Genomic DNA, 20,505 nt, shown 5'->3' with positions numbered 1-20,505 from the left:
ACCTAGCACATCACCTGGTGCATAGGAAGTAGTCAATAAATGTTAATTGATATTTAATATTCAATTCGTTTTATAAATTTCTTAATACAATTGATACTTGACAACTCAAAGATGAGGAACACTGACCCCCATGCAGTTGAAAATCTAACTTTTCTTTTAAAGATTTATTTATTTATGCATACAAGAACTGGGGGACAGGCCACAGATGTGGGGGGTGAGAGGACTCACCAGAGACAGAGTGGGGAACAGAACAGGCAGATTGACTGAAATACACTGCTGAGGGGAGCAGCAGGTGAGACAGGAGAGATCTGCTGCAACATGTGGGTTGCTCCCTGGCCGGGGATCAAACTCGTGCTGCAGTGGCTGCAGATTGCCTCATAGGTTGCGTCTTAACCCCTTGCACCACCAGGGAGGCCCCTAAGTATAATTTTTGATCCCTCAAAACTTAACCGCAGTGATTCTTTGGTATGGGGGGGTGGGTTTCAGGACCCCCACGGATACCAAAATCTGCAAGATGGTCCAGACCCCGACAGTCAGCTCTCAAGACACACCAGCTCCATATCCACAGATTGAACAACAGACCCTTAAGACTGTTTGAACTGTTAATGCAGAACTCATAGATGTGGACGACCGATTTCCCTGAGCTTTAGTAAAAGACATGTGGGGGAAAAACAGAAAGAAAGAACTGTGAACTTCATGGCAGATTCAGAAACAATATGTGATAAAAAAACAGAAAAGTAAGTGGCCCTCCCAAGGTCACCAGATCAAGGACAGCATAGACCCAGACGTTCTGACAACTCACCACCAGTCCTCCTGCCCCGAACAGGTTCCCTTCCAGGTCAGCTTTGGGAACTGTGGAGCTGGCAGTGTGTGCTGGGAGACGGACAGACAGGACAAGGACGCCCTCAGAGAGCCAGTCAGGGTTCACATTCCAGCTCTGCTCCTTAGGCACTTGGGATCTGGAAAACGGAAGTGATGATAACATGGGTCATTCTAAGAACTAAGCAGTACATCAAAGCTTTGGGAACAGAACCTGGCACACAAAAGTAATTGTGTTCATTGGCATAACTCAGAGGATGGCCTCTGCTACTCAGAATTTTTGTTAGAGGCCCTCACACTACCAGACAATCGTCACTCTTAGAAAGACCCCTCTCGTCTGGAGTCCCAACTGGTCTGCCTCACCGGGACTTCTGCCCAATGATTTGGCAGATTCAGGTAGATTATGAAGTTCCTACTAAGATGCATGTGCCCCAGGGAGACTCGGCAATGTCTTGGGGCTTTGCAAACTCATAAAATAAATAGGGAATATTTTCCTGATGAACCAAATTGAAATGAACATTTATCAGGAATGGAGATAGAATTGAAATTTTGCAATCAAAGCCTATGCTTTTAAAAAAGGTTTTCTAATTTAAAATTCCTTTTCATTGAAACAAGGAAGTATTATTTATCCAAGAATAAAACAACGCTCATCAGAAAAGGTCTATTCACTCCTATGCTCATTGAAGCATTGTTCATCATGGCCAAGATGTGGAATCAATCTAAATGCTCACCTACAGATGACTGGATAAATTGTGGTATACACATTCAATAAAATACTACTCAACCACAAAAAAGATGAAACCATGTCTATTGGTACAGTATGGGGGATCTTGAGGTGACATGCTAAGCGAAATAAGTCAGAAAATGAAAGGCAATAACCAGATGATTTCACTCATTTGTGGAAGATAACCAAAGAAAACAATCTGGCAAAACCACAAAAATAACTCTGAGATCCTGTGAAAATAATGGTGGTTACCAGAGGGGAAGGGGTAGGGAGTGCTAAGGCATTGGCCTGAGAGCTTTGGCGGTAGGTGAGTGAAGCAGGCACCCCTGTCCAGGTGGGCAGCTACACTCCCCAAATCATATAGTGTTGTAAGCAAATGGTAAGTCAATAAAAATTTGATTTAAAAAGCAAACAAGCATATTTTAGTATATAATATAAAGCCAAAATAATTTCTTTTTCAGATTTAACATAAAGTTTTATTGCTGACAATGGCCAACTCTACCCCAAGACACCCCAGGAGTAACTATTCAGTTGCCTTTGGGGATTAGTCTATGGAGAAGATGGAAATGACATGAACCCTACTGAACCCAGCTACAAAGAACAAAGCTAATTCCCCTCCTGCAGAACTGCCCACCGATTTCCATAAGATCTCATGGTTGGAAGGAGACTCAGAAGTTGTCCAAACCATCTCCCTCCTACAGCAGCCCTGACAGATGGCACCCAGCCTCTGCTGGATCAGGATAAGAGCAGAGAGGAGCCCGCCTGCTGGTCCTTGCCATGCCACTGCCGGCCAGCTCACACCGCTAGAATATTCTTTTGTGAAATCGAGTAACACGCACATAGACCTGGGTATGAGAAGACTGAGATGGGTCCTAGAACTAGTCTCCTCCCTGCAAGGGCCTGTATCCTCAGCTGGAATATGGAGAGGAGGGCATCCACTGCCAGGACATGGAACACAGGGAAGAGATAACGTGTGTCCTTCACTTAGCATTCTGCCGGCACAGCCAGGGATTCAGTAAATATTCACCCCCAGCACCACCATTTCCCTAGCCAGCTTCCAAGAAAGTAAGTTCTAGAATGTGGTTGTGATGTTTCTGCTCTAAAGCAGGTTTCAGGTATTTGCTCAAGACTGATACACTGTCCCCGAACTGTGCTTCAAAAGCACATGTCCCCAAGTTAAATATACCCCCACCTTCCTCAAATGAATAACCATTCAGATCCTTCAGTTAGCTGTTTCCAGAAAGCCATGTGTATGTGTGTAAGTGGCAGACATGGAAGATGAAGTGTCATGGGAAGGCGGGATGGAAAGGACAGGACAGACCGGGGAGGCGTCACCCTAGACAGGGGCCCAGCAGCTAGAAAGCTGGAGGCACTGGGCTCCTCAGGAGGGATTGGAGAACCTGGCTTGTCCTGACACCAAGGCCCCCTCCTGCTCCTTTTGGGAGCTGCAGACAGCCAACATGCTGTGCAGCCCAGGCCTGTTTATTCAGGCTGGAAAGCAGAACAAGACAGAGCCAAGGTCTGACCAGAGCAGTCTGAGTCCTCTCACTGTCCTGCTCACTGCAGGGGGCCCAGAAGCACAACCCCAGCCTGCTGAGCCTCAACAGAGGACGGGGGACAAGGGCAGCACAGGAACCCCATCTTTCCCTCAGGCCCCAGCTCCTAAAAACTAAGCCCAAAATGTATGTCAAGCTCTCAACCTGCAGAAAGGAGCAACCAGGTATTGTGGACTGAATAGTGTCCCCTATATTCAGATATTGAAATCCTAACTCTAGTGTGACATATGGGGGGGGGGGTTTGCTTTGCTTTTTCTTACTAACACAGTATTTATTTTCTTCCCTGTCAAACCCCAAGCCAACCCCTTTCCCCAGGCTGCCTGAGGAGGTACAGGGAAAGGGAAAGAATTATGGGAGGTGGAGGCGGCTCCTTCCCATGGCGCAGAGGATGAGCAAAGCCACCGCCAGGCTGGAGAGACCCTGGCCTGAGAGGCCGGGCCCAGACTGGCGCAGGAACAGAGCTGGTGCTCAGGTGTGGCAGAACCCACTCGAGCTCCCACACCAGCCATGACCCCAGCCCCAGAGAAACCCCCTGCTGTGGTGGTCCCAGCCCCACTGACCTTGGTTGCTGTGTCCACGTCCCTTGAGATGGCGCAGGTGGGGAAGCTATGGTGGGAAGAGTGAGTTCTGTGGCTGCGGGCTACAGTGGAGTTCAGGGCTCTGCCTGTCAGTCTCTGGTGGGCTCAGCGCCACTGCACACAGTGACCTGCTCAGGGGCTCCTGACCAAGGAGCAGGTGGAGACAAACTTGGCCCACACATACATCTTTGGTGATAAGCAGACATAGCAGAAGAACTGCTCCCAGAGCAGAAGAGACAGAAACGAGTGTGAAGTATTTGAAGATTATGGAGGAAAAAGGAAATGAGGTCCTACAGATAGGACCCTAATCTAATGCAAATGGTGTCCTTACAGGAAGAACCAAAGCAGTCATTCTCATTCTCACAGTCTCTCAGTCTCTGTCTCTCAGTCTGTTTCTCTCTCGCTCTCTCCTTTCACTATCCACCCTCCCCCCTCCAAATGGCAGGAAGGCCCCAACAAGAAGGCAATTATCTTGCAGCCAGGAAGAGAGAATCCCCATCAGGAACTCACTCAGTCAACGCCTAGCCTGGGTCTTCTACCTACTGGAATGTGAGAAAACTCATCTGTTGTTAGCGCTGAGCCTGAGATGCCGCCTGGGCTGACAGGAAAGCACAGCCCTTCCCAGGAGCTTGCTCTGCCTGTAGGCCCTTCCTTGTTTGTGGGTTGAGGCAGAACGTGGAGTCCCCCCGCTATGGCCTGAGTCTTATAATCATCGCAAGAGTGTAGAATAAAGTGAGATTTAAAGGTATTTCTTCTGCCCCTAGCTATGTTTTCAATATACTAATTTCCTCTTGGAAAAGGAGGAAATGAAATAAAGTCTTCAACCAGTGAAAGAATAAAGGAAGAAAATAATCTTAGAACAAAAGGAGAAAACTAAAAGAAGTTGGATTTTGTTCCCTTGAAATTCATATTCAGATGGTGCAAATTGCATTTGAAAGCAGGAACATACAAAGTATTGACTAAAGTGCTGATGGCCTCAGGCACTGAGCTAAGTGTGGACGGTCCAGTGAAGCGGTCAGCTATCGATCCTGCCTTCTAGAAATGTATGTTCTAGAGTGAAAATACTGCGCATTGAGGGGCCTGGAAATGGTTCCCACTCATCTCCAGAGGCACTGTGTCCTGGCAAAGATTACGGAGCATGAAGGTGACCTAAAGTGCCAAGAAGAAGAAAGAAGAGGTGGGGCATTGACGTAAGTCAATTGTGAGAAGACCCTGACCTTCGCAGGCCATGCTGAGAATGAAAACAGGCCTGAGTGCCACAGGGGAAGGAATTTCATTCAGGCCCAAGCCCCAAAGCCAGACAGGCCTGGAGTATGGTCATCGTAGAGCTGGGTCCCACAGGAATTAGCGTGACTAGGGTTCCTGCTGTTTATGACCTTCTGAGGTAACCATGCCACAAAACCCAGCAAGAGCTGAGGCCTACAGCTGGACTGGAGCATCTGGAAATCTCATTCAACTCCTGATTTTACTGAAACAAATAAAAAGAAACTCTGAGTGGTGACCTGTGCCCACACCAGCAGCATCGCAGACCCTCACCCAGCTCAGCGGAGACAGCGGCCACATCCTCTGGGAACAGGGGGTGTGGGAGGCGGGGATGGGCCTGGCGAAAGCATGAAATCTGCCACCACCTCTCCAAACATAGCTGAGTCCCTGCATTCAACTGTTCCAGAACTTGGTGACTCAAAGGCTTCAGCACAGGCTTTGATTTCATAGTCCTTCCTTCTTGTTTTTCCCTCTGAGAATAATCTGTCCAGAGGAAAAAAATGGTTATCCCTTTAGTCAGCCCTTCCAGATGGGAGAAATTAAAGTCCTGCCATGCAGTGGTTGAAGAAGGGCTTCTCACTCCCTTTTTCCCTCTCTCAAGCCTTCTCTCCTTCCTCCTTCCTCCATCATTTACCATAGGTTTATTAAGACAGTCCTTTGCTAAAAATGCAAACAAGGCATATGAAGATGAGCTGCAGGTCATGTTTGTGATGTTCTCAGGGTCTCTGGAGATGAGTGACAAGCCATCTGCAGGGGCCAGAGGTGAGGAGACCGCATGAACTCAGCCAGGAGTGGAGATGCTGGTGCCCTAAGGTCAAGCCAGCTCTGGGGGCTCGGGTGGGACAGATTGACACCTCAGTGGAGGTTTCCTCTCCGCCTTCAAAGAACTTCTGAGGTGTCATTTTCTGCCTTTGTTATTAAGCTGAAAAGGCAGCCAAAAATATCTACTTTGCTAAAATTAGCCAAGTCCCCTCCCTTACCCCCAGCTCTCCCCAGCTAGCCTTGGTGCCTCTGCCCCACGCAGACCCCCTCCCTCCCCTCGCTGGAGGCTGATGGCGTCAGCAGAAAGGACCAGAGGGGAGAACAGTGAGGCTTCTTGGCCCTGCTTCTCGGTGATCTTAATTACAGTTTTTCCAGATCTCGAAGCCTCCTACTCCTGCTGAGACTCTAACATCTACTCATTAATAGTTCTTATTTTGAGTGCTATGCACTTTTCATATCCTTTTTAAATGATATTTGAAACCAGTCCTCTAGCTACGTGTGAGAGCGATGAAGCTCACGGAGGTTGGACAACTTGCCAGAGGTCATAGAAGCAGGTAAGGATGGAAATGTAAGAACAAACCTGTCTGGTGTACAGCTGTGGTTTTCAAAGTGTGGTCCCTGCGGCAGAGGTGACGGCATCCCCTGGGAACTCATCACAGACCTGCTGAGTCAGAAAGTGTGGGGGCCGATCCCAGAAAGCCGTGTCCCAGCAAGCCTTTGGGTTGAGTCCCAAACGACACTAAGGGAGGACCACTTCCTCAAGTGTATACCTTCACCTCAGTGGCCTTTTGCTTCTCTGCACCCCTGCTCTCCATATGCAAAAAATTGCCATGTTGGGGGTAAGGGTTGATTTCCCAGAAAAATAGATGTCACTTCTCCATCTACATGTTTCTAAGGAATTATTGTTGACCCTTCACACTAGATGCCAAACTTGACCTCCCTCTCAGCTGGCTAACTCAGATTCATTATCACACCAATCAGTCAATTGCTTGGGTAGAATCTGCTTCTCCATCCTGTACGGGTGTCCAAGACACTAGAAATGCATCAAGAGGGAAATCCAGCGGTTGAATCCAACTTGATAAAAAGTCTTCCAGGACAACCCTGCTCTCTTCCAGACTAGCAGCTGATTCTACCCTGGCACACCCAACTCAGTCAATGTCTCCCCACTGAGCACCCCTCCTTGTCCGTGTCAGGTCCTCCGCTGGCCCTGACATGCACTGTCCCCACCGACCCTTAAAACAACCTCGCATCTGGGTACTTTTAGCCCCATTTCAGAAACTAAGACACAAAGATTGAAGAACTGACTAAGGTCACCAGCTAATCAACCATGGAGCAGAGACTGGAAACCACTTTCTGTCCACTCTGGTTACTGCCTGCCATGGGCCTCCGTGGAGCAGGTCCTGTCTCTTGGTCTATGCCTCCCTCCGACCCCCAGCCTCCAGGTGGAAAAGTATTCTGTTAGGGTGGAAAGTCCTCTCTACTGCGGTGCCAAGCCAGTCTCCTGCTCTACCTCCTGTCCCCCCTCAGTCACGTCTCCTTCCTCAGACCTGCTAGTTCCCCTACATGCTGCTCAGCATGGAATAAAGCCTGGCATCTGCCAGATCTGGGTTGCTAAGACAGGTTTTTGATCTTACCATTTCGGTTTTGACCAGACATTTGGTACAACTTCATACGCTGTCGCCTGTTGTCTGGCTGCCGAACGAGAACTCGTGGCCCATTTTTTCACCGGTATCCTTGAAGCCCACTCCCACACGTGTGCCCTGAATCTAGGCCTTGCCTAGCAGGGGGTCAGGTACCCTGAGGAGAGGAAGGATGAGGGACAGGGACGAGGCAACTTCTTCACCTGTGCTTCTCGGCCCGGAGGCAGAGCCAGTACTTGATATTTAAGTTGAAAATGCCAAAATGGCAGAGACAGGGAGAGTGAAAGCGTTTTCTCAGACCTTGCTAATTAGAGTTCACCACACGGCATCTTAATAGAAGTTGGGGGGAGGCCTCCCAGAATGATTGGGGGACAGGCCAGCTCAACCTTCCTGGCAAACAGGAAACTCTGCCCACAAACAAAAGGAAAAAGGAAGCTCCCAGATTCCTGTTCTAAGTAGCCTCCTGAGAAGGACTTTATCTTTGGGGAAAATTTTGCTAAAGGAAATTTGAACTGAAGTTGCAAGTTTCCTTTGTTAAGAAAAGCAAATAACATGAAAAGGGAGAGAAGCAATAAGACAAAAGATTGGCCATTGCAGATGCAGATCTAATCTCTGAGGTAAAATACACTGGAAAGAACCTAAACTTGACCGCCACACACAGAAGGGAGCAGGAGGGCAGGCAGGGTGCAGCCAGCAGAGGCTCAAGACCAGATGAACCTGACCTCTTGGGGGCAGTGAGGGGTCCTAGCCTACCAGAGGGGGAGCAGTACCAGAGCAGGCCTGCGGGGCTGACTCTAGCCCTGTCATCTGGGGATTCAGTGTTCACTAATCCAAGCCCACAGAGCATTCTGTGCTCCCGGCACCCAGGAGACAAAGGAACTAAAGCTTATTAGTAATAACAGCCAATATGTTTTTAAAGCTCTACTAGAATCTTCTTAAGCCTTTTGCACATATTAACTCATTTAACCTCACAATGACCTTATGAAAAGAGGCCATTACTCTCACTCCCCTTTAGAGGGCACAGAAAGGTTGGCAGGCTTTGTCAAGTTCATTGGGTGGAAGCCTGCAGGGAGGACTGAACACAGGCCATCAGGTCCCAAGGCCCCCACTTCTGACCACCACACTGGACTGCCAAGCAGTCCGGAACATTCGTAAGGCATATCTTCTTGTCTCTGTTCTTTAAGACTTTCTTTAAAAAAAAAATTATTTATTTATGCATACAAGCACCAGGGTACAGGCCAGAGGTGCGGGGGGTGAGAGAATTCACCAGAGACAGAGTGGAGAGCAGAACAGGCAGATTGGGGAGCAATGGGCAAGTCAGGAGAGGTCTGCTGTGCCATGTGGGTAGCTCCCTTGACGGGATCAAACTTGAGCAGCAGAGGCTGCTGCAGAGGATAGCTTCATAGGTTGTGTCTTAACCCCTTGCGCCACAAGGGAGGCCCTGATCCTTAAGAATTTTAGCAATGCCTGCAAGGGGTAGTGAGACAGAGCCGAAACAAACCTGGGCTGGCTTCCCAGCACTATGTCTGAAGAGGAGCCTGGACCCGGAAGGGTGGAACTCAGACCTCAACCCTGAAGAGTAGAACCTGGACCTCAACCCTGATGGGGTCATGTGAAGTGTGAAGTGAGACCATCCTCGCCTGGCACCTTGTCTCAGTCCTCATGACACCAGGTCCATTGGCTGATGTCTCAGGGGCGCCAGGCACATGCTGTGGCTAGAGACACCATGGGAAGTAGGTCAGTTCCACTCTCCCGCGTGTCTCGGGGCCCGAAGAGTGGTTCGGATCAGCTTCTTGGGGAACTTCAAATCTCACACCTGCTTTTTGGAGGAATTGCTTAAGCCCAAAAGAGATGAGGTCCCAAGTCCTCTTTCAGTCACATTTTAACTCATGAGCTGGATTCAAGGTTGGATCCAAGCAGCTTCATTTCTTCCCCAACCCCCACCCCCACTTCCCTCCACCACCCCTGCCACCCCATCCCCTGCAAATCCGTGCTGTGAACATGTTCTTCATCCACCACTAGGTGAGATCCCAGACCAGCCTGGTCGTTCCTTGGGGGGATCATTCTAGGCATTCCTGGGTCACTTTCATTTACAAAAACAGCCTCATGTTGGTATTTGAAATATCTAGGCCACGTTAACAATCAAAGCTCAGAACTTTCATTGAAATTAGAAAGTCTCGGGCCTCCCTGGTGGCGCAGCGGTTGAGCGCTGGGTTGCGAAGCCGCCCGCAGCCTCTGCAGTGCCGGTTCGATCCCCGGCTGCTCCCTGGCCACCAGAGGAGGGTCCCACATGGCGCGCAGACCTCTCCTGCCGCCCACTGCTCCCCTCAGCAGTGTACTTCGGTCCTTCTGCCTGCTCTGCTCCCCGCTCTGGCTCTGGTGAATTCTCTCACCCTCCCGTGCTTCTGACTGTGCCCGGTGCTTGTATAAATAAATAAATAAATCTTTTAAAAAAAAAAAAAAAAAAAAAAAAAAGAAATTAGAAAGTCTCTCCTCTGGGGATGGGGCAGTGTTCAGGGAGGGTCATGCCCACCCCCCACCCCCGATGCCTCCCAGGGACTCTCCCCACTTGCCAGCTGCTGCTTGACCCATTCAGGGCCAGTGGAGACTGAAGAGAAAGAGCAGCAGCCTCAAGCCTGCCTCAGGTGAGGGATGGATGTCGTGGGCCGGGCGACATGCCAAGCGCCTCTGGTGGCAGCAGCTCAGGGAGCTATAGAAGCCTCCAGCTCAGTTACCTTAACCAGTACCCCATGTCCTGTTGGCAAGGACAGTTCTGGGTTAAGCCTGTGGTCTCGGTGTATTTGTCAGTCCCCTCCCCTCTCTCTCTCACAAGTGTCCCAGGTAGAGCACAAGTTGACCTGGCCTTCCCACTTAACACAAATGAGACCTTGGAGTGGCTGAGTTTCTTCTCCCCCTGACCCGGGAACTCCCAGTGGTCCACACCTACTGGCCACTCATCCCTCCATGGAGTTCTTGTGGACAGAGAACTTTCCAGAAAGTCCAAGGCTGGCCCACCTCCCCTGTGGCTCCAACTGGTATTCATTCAAATGGGTTCCTTTTTTCCTCCCTGTCCAAGACAGTGCAGCTCACACCTCTGCAGTCCAGTCTTGCGCCCCTCTCTCCAGTTCTCCCTGCCTCAGGCCAGATTCTCACCTTCCAAACCAGCGTGCACACTCCCCCCAATCCAGAGAATCCAGCGGACCCCTGAATAACACAGGTTAGAACTGCCTGGCTCCACTTCTATGTGGGTGTCTTTGATACATACATAAATGTACTTTCTCTTCCTATGGTTTCAAGTGCCTGACATCACTTGATTGTGTGACCTTAATCTTTTTCTAAGAATACCGTTTCTAATACACGACGTACAAAATATCTGTTCATGGACTACATGTGCTATTCATCAGGCTTCCGATCAATAGCAGACTATGAGCAGTTGCATTTGGGAAAGTCAAAGGTTATCTGCATTTGGAGAAAAAGGAACTCTCCTATATTGCTGGTGGGAGTGCAAACTGGCCCAGCCACTATGGAAAGCTGTCTGGAGGTTCCTCAGTCTCCTAAAAATGGAGCTACCATATGACCCAGCAATTCCACTCCTGGGGATCTACCCAAAAGACACAAAAACATTGATTCAAAAGAACGCCTATACCCTTATGTTTATTGCAGCACTATTTACAATAGGTAAAACCTGGAAACAACCCAAATGCCCAAAAATAGATGACTGGATCAAGAAGATGTGGTATATCTACACAATGGAATATTATTCAGCAATCAAAAAAGATAAGCGAATGCCATTCCTAGCAACATGGATGGAGCTAGATGGAATTATGCTCGGTGAAATAAGTCAGAAGGAAAAAGAAAAATATCGGATGATCTCACTTATAGCAGGAATATAGGGGAATCAAATAAGATATTGGGGGAAAAATAGTAACAATACAAAATACAACAAAACAAAAACAAACAGACAATTATAAACCAGAGATATCCTCCAGGGGAGAAGGGGAGAGAGGGATTGGAGAGAGAGAGGGAGGCAGGGAGGAGCACAGGGGACTGAGGTGATGGTGCAGGGGTGCATTGGTGAAGGAAACTCTATGGGGACTACACCTGGGGTGTGGGGGGAGCAGACATTGTTTAAAAATGAACAATGATATAAAATATATATTAAAACTGTTTTTAAATTAAAAATCCCCAATTAAAAAAAGTTATCTGCAGATTTCTGAGTATGTGGAGCTCAGCACCTCTAATTCCCACATTGTTCAAGGGTGGACTGTGTAGGGGCTCCCCTGACGTCCCTCTCTTTCAGCCTCAAGCGAGACAGAAGTCCCCTCCTTCCTCTCTCCTGAGATAGGAGGGGCACAGCCCTCCAGCGGCTGCCTTGCAAGGAAGCCTCACTCCAGCTCTTCATTCTGGATCTTTTCAAAGGTTACAGGTGGGGGCCTCTTCACACTAGCAGCTCTGGTTTTACCATTTCTTAGCATGTCTTGATCATGGTACAACTTCATGTTCTTTTATAATATGGAGTTACTTAGCACCTATTGTAATATTCTCAGACTTCAGGGAGCCTGCCCATCTCCTAAGCAACAGAAGAGTTGGAGTTAACGTCCAGCTATGTATAGTTTAAGAAAGAAGGAAAGAAAAAGCAACCACCCAGGTCTGTTGAATCCTATAAAAATGTGATCCCTCTAGCAGGCTGTGACCCCAAACCATGTCAGCTTCCAGAAATGCCACGTGGACACTGGAGGAAAGGGGTTGAGTGAGTACAGCCATAGCGGGATGTTGCCCCTACCAAGGAGAGGGGAATACTCCAGCAGGGCTGCCTCAGTCTGTTTCCCTGCCTCCCTTTCTGAAGATGCAATGGGTATAGAATCTGAAACAGGCCCATGGCATCTTGCAAAAGAAGATCAGTGCAAATGTTTTATCTCAGCTTGGAACATGTAAACAGCAAATGCACCCCAGAAGGATCCCTCTAATTGGGGGCACTTGGCCACCAACACATGCCCAACCCTCTAGTGCTCCCAGATTGGAGAATAGGGCAGAGGGAAGATTGTTCCTCTCTGTGTCTCTAGAGAGTTCTTCATGAAATCTTTGAAAAGTGAAAGGTAGAGGGCCTCTCTGGTGGCACAGGGGGTTGAGCACAGCTCTGTGAAGTTGTCCACGGCCTTTGAGGCTCAAGTTCGATCTGGGCCGTCTGGGAGCAACCCACATGGTGCGGCAGACCTCTCCTGTCTCACCCACTGCTCCCCCTCAGCAGTATATTTCGATACATCTGCTTGTTCTGCTCCCCCGCTCTTTCTGGTGAATCTTCTCATCCTCCACGACTGTGGCCTGTACCCCACTTCTTAAAAATATATTTTTTTTAAAAAGTGAAAGGTAGAGGGCCTCCCGGATGGTGCAAGGGGTTAAGACACAACCTATGAAGCTATTCACAATCACTGCATTTGGATCACTGGCAAGGGAGCTACCCACATGGCGCAGCAGACCTCTCCTGACTCTCCCACTGCTCCCCGCAGCAATGTATTTCAGTCAGTCTGCCTGTTCTGTTCCCCACTCTGTCTCTGGTGAATCCTCTCACCCCAACACCCCACACCTCTGGCCTGTCCCCCAGCTCTTATATGCATAAATAAATCTTTAAAAAAAAAAAGTGAAAGGTAGAGATCCAAGAGTGTAGCCTTACGAGAGGCAATTGCGGTGCTTGTCTCCATCCCCACCCCACCCCCCCACCCTGTGACTAGACAAGATTCCTGGGTCTTTCCAGCCACAGGCTGAATCCGTAGCTTAGCCAGGCTCAGTCTTCCAGGCCTGACTTTGAGCTGCCTCCTGCTCATTACCCAGCTCAAGCTCTGTAGCACATCCACAGAAACAAAGAAGAGCTTTTTCAAGTAATCCTACCTTTTCCCACCAGCTATGTTTTTATGGGAGGTTTTTTTTTTTTTGCCCCCAGCAGCAAGGTAAAGCAAGCGATTGAACTAATTTGTTCTCAGATCAATGAATCCATTGTGTGCTTAAGGGACCAAAAGGGTTTTTGTTGTTGTTGCTTTTTCTTTCTCATTCAATGTTGGTTTGGAGCAGGAATGAAACATGGCCATAGGCTACGAGGAGAAAGAACTAGGTAGATAAAGCTTTTCTTTCTTTTTTTTTTTTGATTTTATTTTATTATTACTATTTTTTAAAGATTATTTATTTATACAAGCACTGGGTACAGTCAGAAGCGCGGGAGGGTGAGAATTCACCAGAGCCAGAGCGGGGAGCAGAGCAGGCAGAAGGACCAAAGTACACTGCTGAGGGGAGCAGCGGGCGGCAGGAGAGGTCTGCATGCCATGTGGGACCCTTGCCAGTGGCCGGGAGCAGCCGGGGATCAAACCGGCGCTGCAGAGGCTGCGGACAGCTTCGCAACCCAGCGCTCAACCGCTGCGCCAGTGGGGAGGCCCCTAAAGCTTTTCTTTCTTTGGTTGAGATTTAGATTTTGGTAAAAATTTACAGGTTCATAACTGAAATTGTGACTAAATACATACTCACTTATCCATGTCCATGATTTTGATCCTATGTCCTGCTTCTCTCCCCAACCACTCACAGAATTACCAGCTGAGCCTCAGAACACTACAGCAGCCTTCACGAGGGTGCGGGAGCTCATGGGCCTAACAGCTCTTGATTATCTGACTGATAGGCCAGATGCAAGTCTGTGGAGCTACCACAAATGCTTCCAGAGAAGAGAGACCCAAGTTCATGCCTGGCATGGGCCAAGCATCAGATCAGAGAAGGGCCTGATTTGTTAATGAATGGGGGTAGGGGGTGGTATATATTTCCCTGATTCCCCTTAGTTCACAGATGATTTAGACACATTCCATTCTCAGTCCTGAGCTGCTTTAAAAATAATTACAGCCAAAATAATTCAGTGCAAAAGAAAAGTCTTTCTCCAAATGGTAGTGGAACAACTAGATGTCCACATGCAAAATAATAAAGTTGGGGGGGGGGGCTTCCCTGGTGGCACAACGGGTTAAGATGCAGCACTGTAAAGCTATCCGCAGCCTCTGCAGCACAAGTTTGATCCCCGGGCAGGGAGCAACCCACATGGCACAGCAGACCTCTCCTGTCTTACCTGCTGCTCCCCTCAGTCTGCCTGTTCTGTTCTCCACTCTGTCTCTGGTGAGTCCTCTCACCCCCCGCACCTCTGGCCTGTACCCCAGTTCTTGTATGCATGAATAAATAAATAAATCTTTAAAAAAAAATACAGGTGGGCCCCTGTGTTCATCAGCTCAGGCCTCCCTAACCAAATAGCATCGAGTGGGTGCCTGAAACAAAAGAAATGCAGTTCCTGCTTCAGAGGCTGGAAGTCCAAGATCAGGGGCCAGCGTGGCTAGACTCTCACAAGAGGACTTTTCCTGACATGCAGACAGCTGTCCTCTCATGGCCTCACACAGGGGAGGCATGAAAGGCCACATCCTATCACTGTAGGACCCCATTCTTCTTACCTCACTTCACCTCCTAAGACCCCAGTCTCCAAACACAGCTGTAACAGTGGGACAGCCATAGAAAGGGGAGATTCCAGGTTCCCTGCGCCACCCACCCAATTAAAACATAGGCAAAGGATCTGAATAGACATTTCTCCAAAGGTGATATAAAAATGGCTAATAAACACACCCTTCAAGGGGAAAAATGAGAAAAAACTGGGAGAGGAAGAGGAAGGAAGGAGACCTGGAGGAGGCACACGGAGCAGAGACACGTGAAGATGCCCCACTTGCTTCTCAGCCTTGGATTTGTGCCCGGGACTTGGGGGACATGGAAGGAGACACGTGAAAGAGAGAGAGTCGTGGGTGACAGACCCGTGGGGAGGCTGACAATGGCAGCCTTTATCTTGACTTGTATTTTGATTTTGCTCCTTTCCTTCCAGACTTGCCTGGCCCCTTCTGCCCCTTCCCTGTGGGTCCCCACCTGAAGGTGCCTCAGACTCAAGGCAGGTTTTTGGGCCTCAATGACCTCGCTTTGGCCAACCCTGTTTTACTGGGCATTTACCTACTAGGGGATGCATAGTTCTGGGTATTTCTTTTTTTTTTTTTTTTTAAAGATTTATTTATTTATTATTTATACAAGCACTGGATACAGTCAGAAGCGCGGGAGGGTGTGAGAATTCACCAGAGCCAGAGCAGGGAGCAGAGCAGGCAGAAGGACCGAAGTACACTGCTGAGGGGAGCAGCGGGCGGCAGGAGAGGTCTGTGCGCCATGTGGGACCCTCCTCTGGTGGCCGGGGAGCAGCCGGGGATCGAACCGGCGCTGCAGAGGCTCCGGGCAGCTTCGCAAGCCAGTGCTCAACTGCTGCGCCACCGGGGAGGCCCAGTTCTGGGTATTTCTTGAAGAAACTATTTTAATTACGGTCTTTCTCTTCTCTCTATGGTACACTCGTTGCATTAAAGTTGTTTTCTATGGACAGTCTCACACACCAAGAGTATGTTTTGTACTTACGCGGCAGATGGCCCAACCCATTTAGAGCATGCAGGTCTGGGGGTCCTCAGGTCCCCTCATTCTGCCTGCTATTAGTCACATTGGGGCATAGAGTTTCAACATATGAATTTCAGTCCACAATTCAGTGCATAGCAACTCCTTCCTCACACCATACACAGAAACTAACTTAAAATGGAGCAGAGACCTGAATGTAGAGCAAAACTATAAAACATTCAAAAGAAAATATGGAATAAATCTTAAAGACCTTGGATTATTTAAAACCTTCTAAGAAGTGACGCCAATAGCACAAGTAATAAAAAAAGAAATTGCGTCAATTGAACGTCATCAAAATTAATAACTTTTGTGCAATGGACACCATTAAGAAAGCAAAAAGACAACCCACTAAATAAAAGAGAAAATTTTCAAATTGTATACCTGATAGGGACTCATATCTAGAATATAAATACCCTTTAGCACTGAATAAGAAAAATAAATTAAAACACAGGCAAAGGATCTAAATAGATATTTTTCCAAAGGCAATATAAAAATGGCTAATAAACACATGAAAGATATTCATCATCATTAGCCATAAGAAAAATGTGAATCAAATTCATAGGCAATACCATTTGACAACCAGAATCCACTGGTTTTGCACTGGCAAAAATGTGGAGAATTCAGAAACCTCACACTAACATTTCATGTTAGTGTTAACATGAAATTGGTCAGCCTTTGCAAAAAAGCTCAGTGGTTCCTCAAGAGGTTAAATGCAGTTACCACACAAACCAGCAACTCCCCTCCCAGGAGTATATCTAAAAGAAAAGAAACATGTTCACCCAAAAACCCAGCTCACTGTGTTCATAGAATTATTCATAGTAGCCCAAAAGTTGAAATAACCCAAATATGCATCAACAGATGAATAGGTAATTAATGCAGTGAATCTATACAATAAAATATTATATGGCAATAAGGGCCTCCCCTGGTGGCTCAGGCAGTTGAGCGCTGCACTGTGAAGCTGTTCGTAGCAGTGAAGCTGTTCGTAGCCTCTGTAGCGTGAGTTCAATCCCGGCAGGCGAGGGTCCCACATGGCGCAGCAGACCTCTCCTGTCTCGCCCGCTGCTCCCCTCAGCAGTGCATTTCATCTGTGTGCCTGTTCTGTTGCCCGCTCTGTCTCTGGTGAAACCTCTCACCCTCCCGCGCATCTGGCCTGTACCTGGTTCTTGTATAAATAAATAAATAAATCTTTTTTAAAAAATAAAATATTATATGGCAATGAAAAGGAATGTGTTGACATGGATAAACCATAAAAGCACTATGTTGAGTAAAAGAAGCCAGTCATAAAACTATATATTATAGGATTTAATTTATATGAAATGTGAAGAGTAGGCAAACCTATAGAGACAGAAAGTAGGTAAGTGGGTTTCCTGCGGGCAGGAGGGTAAGCGCACTGGAGAAATAGGGAGTGCCTGCTAAGGGGAAAAGAGTTTCTTTTGGGGGTTAGGAAAATATTCTGATATGGTCATGTTGGTTGAGCAGCTCATGAATACACCAAAAACCATTGAATTGTTCCATTTAAATGGGTGAACGGAATGCTGTGCGAATTATACCTCAACAAAGTTGATAAATATATGTGTGTGTTAACACCAAATTGTGAGGTCAGTTAATACAAACACACACACACACATACACACACACACACACATACAACTTGAAATTTTACTTTCCCTGAGATTTGAAACAAAAACAAAAGAGAAAAAATTGATGTGAGACATAACATGTGAGCTTTCACTAATTCTAGGAAAAGAACCAGTTTATCTGAAAGTTAGAAAATTAGAATTAGGGAAAAATATATTGAGAAAAGTAAAACCAGAAGTAAAGAGATGTTAATTAAGCAAAGCAAAAGAAGGCACTCACCTAATTTCAGGGGGTATGAGCACCAGGATGTGACTTTACCCAGCTCGGAATGTGTCTTGTTAGGAAGGAAGTGAACCCACACACATCACTCATACCTTCCTTCTCTGGGGTGACCTCATCTCTAATATGTGAGGATAAAGAACAACAACACACTCTTTTTTCTAATCATAAAAGTCACAAATTTAAGATTCAGTCTTGCACTGAATCCTCATAGAGTTTTCTCCAGTGTTCTCGCAGACATACACGTAATTTTCTACCCTTATTTCACATTTACCATCAACATTTTCCATTATTATTTAAGCCTCTCTTAAGCCTCACTTTGAATCAGATGAGTAAATCATTATTATTTAACTAATTTCTTGATACAGGGAATTTCTCTTTTTTGTGGAAAGCATCAATAATTATGATTATTATGACTACATATGTTATATCCATCTGGCTTTTTTATGTATCAAAATTCCCATTTAGAATTTCAAAACCCAGGGTATATTTCATCTCATCTGGAAACCATTCTCTGATTGCAAGGTTCAGCTATTTTTCCTTCCTCAGAACATTTGTAACTCTGTGAACAGCTCCATCAACATACTTTAATAATATGTTGCATTAACAGCTTTAGATTTGTTTAATACCTTACTATTATTAATAACAAATTGCAAAGGAAATTTTGAGCATAGATTTTTGATAGTGTTTCCATGGAACATAAGCCTTTTATAGTCCAGATGGCGAGACCACTTAATCTTCATAGTGCTTATCAAAAATGTTATGTCAACTTATCTATTAGCAGCAGTGTTGATATTGCTCTACACAGTATGAGGACTTTTAAAAGTAATTCCATTCCCCCTTCTAGGGAAGAACTGTAAGGAAGAATTCTCATCACAGCAGGATGTATGATAGCAAATATGGAGGAGAAATTAACACCCCTCCATCATGTAAAAATTAAATGGATCATGATAAATTGTTTTTCAGTAATTAAAGTGGTGTTTTCAACAAGTACAAAATGACAAAGAAAAGTGACTTCTAGAAGACTCTCCAATGAAATGACCTGTAGGCTAAACACCAACTTGTTGGTGAGGTCAGGTGAGGTTGGAATATGGGGTGCATATCCCAAAATACAGCAGCAGTGATTATGTCTGGGTTATGGGGTAATATTGTTTTCTTGTTTGCACATTTCTATATGTTTTCCAAAACTAACTAACCTGGCCATTTATTACTTTTATAATTTTTAAAGTTCATTGATTTAAAAGCAGGCTCCTAAATAAATTCACTTTCAGTGAGCATTGGCATAGGGAAGAGGGACATCTCTGGGTACCACTGAAAGTGGGTGGTCGAGGCCCTGCTGCCCTAATCCTGCTGCTTCTGGGTGTTGTTTGTGCCTGACTGAACCCCACTGCCCCCTCTTTATAGGAAACTGTCACATCCCTGAGTCAGTGCTCCTCGAGAGAGCCCTGCTTTGACAATGGATGGCGCAAGAGACCAGCATGCAAGACATCACATTTCTTGCCAAGCACAGGGCAAAGCGAATCGCGAGATACTGCCTTACTTGGGATTCTAAACACCGTCTTGCATCCCAGGAAACCCCCCCGCGATTGCAAATTTCTTGGACAGAAAGCAAAATACATCCAACAATGCTGCCACAGTACACACAGGTTTTCCACTACCATTCCATAGCATCGCCTCTGACTTAGCCAGCAGCCTGCTGGATTTCACACGGAGAGCAAGGCTAAAATGGGAGGAGAGGAGACCTATGTGAAACAATAGGGTTGACAGCCAATCCAGGGTCGGTGCTATTGTCTGGGCTTCCTGGCTTGTAAACTGCTCATAATGACTCACTAGCTGGTCAGGCATTGCCAATCAACTGAATTACTAGGGAGCTAGAGCTAAAAATGTTAGAAATGTAACCCTTACTAGGAAGAGCTCCAGCTAGAGTATATTCATAAGGAGGCAGGAAAATTTACCCTTGCCCTGGATGAAAAATTAGTAACAGGGCAGGGGGAAAGAAAAAGAAAAACTAGTAACAGCTGGTTAGTAAGGATGAGATGTCAGATTGACCATATTCTCTTCCTTCCCAGATTATCATCATCACACCCTTGGATAGTTTTTGTATGCCTGTTGTGCAAAAGCACCAGATATCTTTTCTAGCCAGTGGAGACTCTGAAGAATCTGTTTAGGACTTAGGTTAGTGTATCTGTCAGTGATTGCTTCCGTAATACTGCATAAGAAACACCTCCCCACTCAAAAAAAAAAAAAAAAAACCACTAAGTGGCTTAAAACAGCAAGAATTTATCTTATACTGATGAGTCTGCAAGATGGACTGTGGGTTAGCTGCTGGGCTGGCTAGGTTGGGGAGCTCAGCTCCAGGCTGCAGTTCAATTTTAACTGGCTCCAGATATAGACTGGGTCGTAGGCGTCTATGTTTATTCTGGGGCCCTGGCTGGAGGGCAACAGCTGTCTAGAGGAAGTTCCTCTCATGTCGATGGCTAATGTTCAAAAGGAGTAGAACAGGCTCTTTTCAAGGCTCCGTCATGTCCTGTCCACTAACATTCTCTTTGACCAAACCCAAAGTTAAGGGACAGGAAGCACACCCCACCCACCATGAAGCCACAGCGGGGTGTGGATGAACAAGTCTCTGAATGCCGTGAAGGATTGAGAACAGCAGTTCAAGTTGCCACAGTGAAGATTAAATAAATCTTCACATATCACCCAGTCCTTCCTCCATTGTTTTCCCAGACAATGCCTGCACCCCTACAAGTGAGTCAAATTGCTAAGAGGTCAAAATTATCCACCCAAATGGAGAAGGGAGAGCTTTTCTTTTGTAAGTT

The sequence above is a fragment of the Talpa europaea genome (genome assembly GCF_964194135.1).
Source record: "Talpa europaea genome assembly, chromosome: 15".
Classification (NCBI taxonomy): Eukaryota; Metazoa; Chordata; class Mammalia; order Eulipotyphla; family Talpidae; genus Talpa; species Talpa europaea.
The sequence above is the reverse complement of the archived record's forward strand: the minus strand, read 5'-3'. Positions refer to the sequence as shown.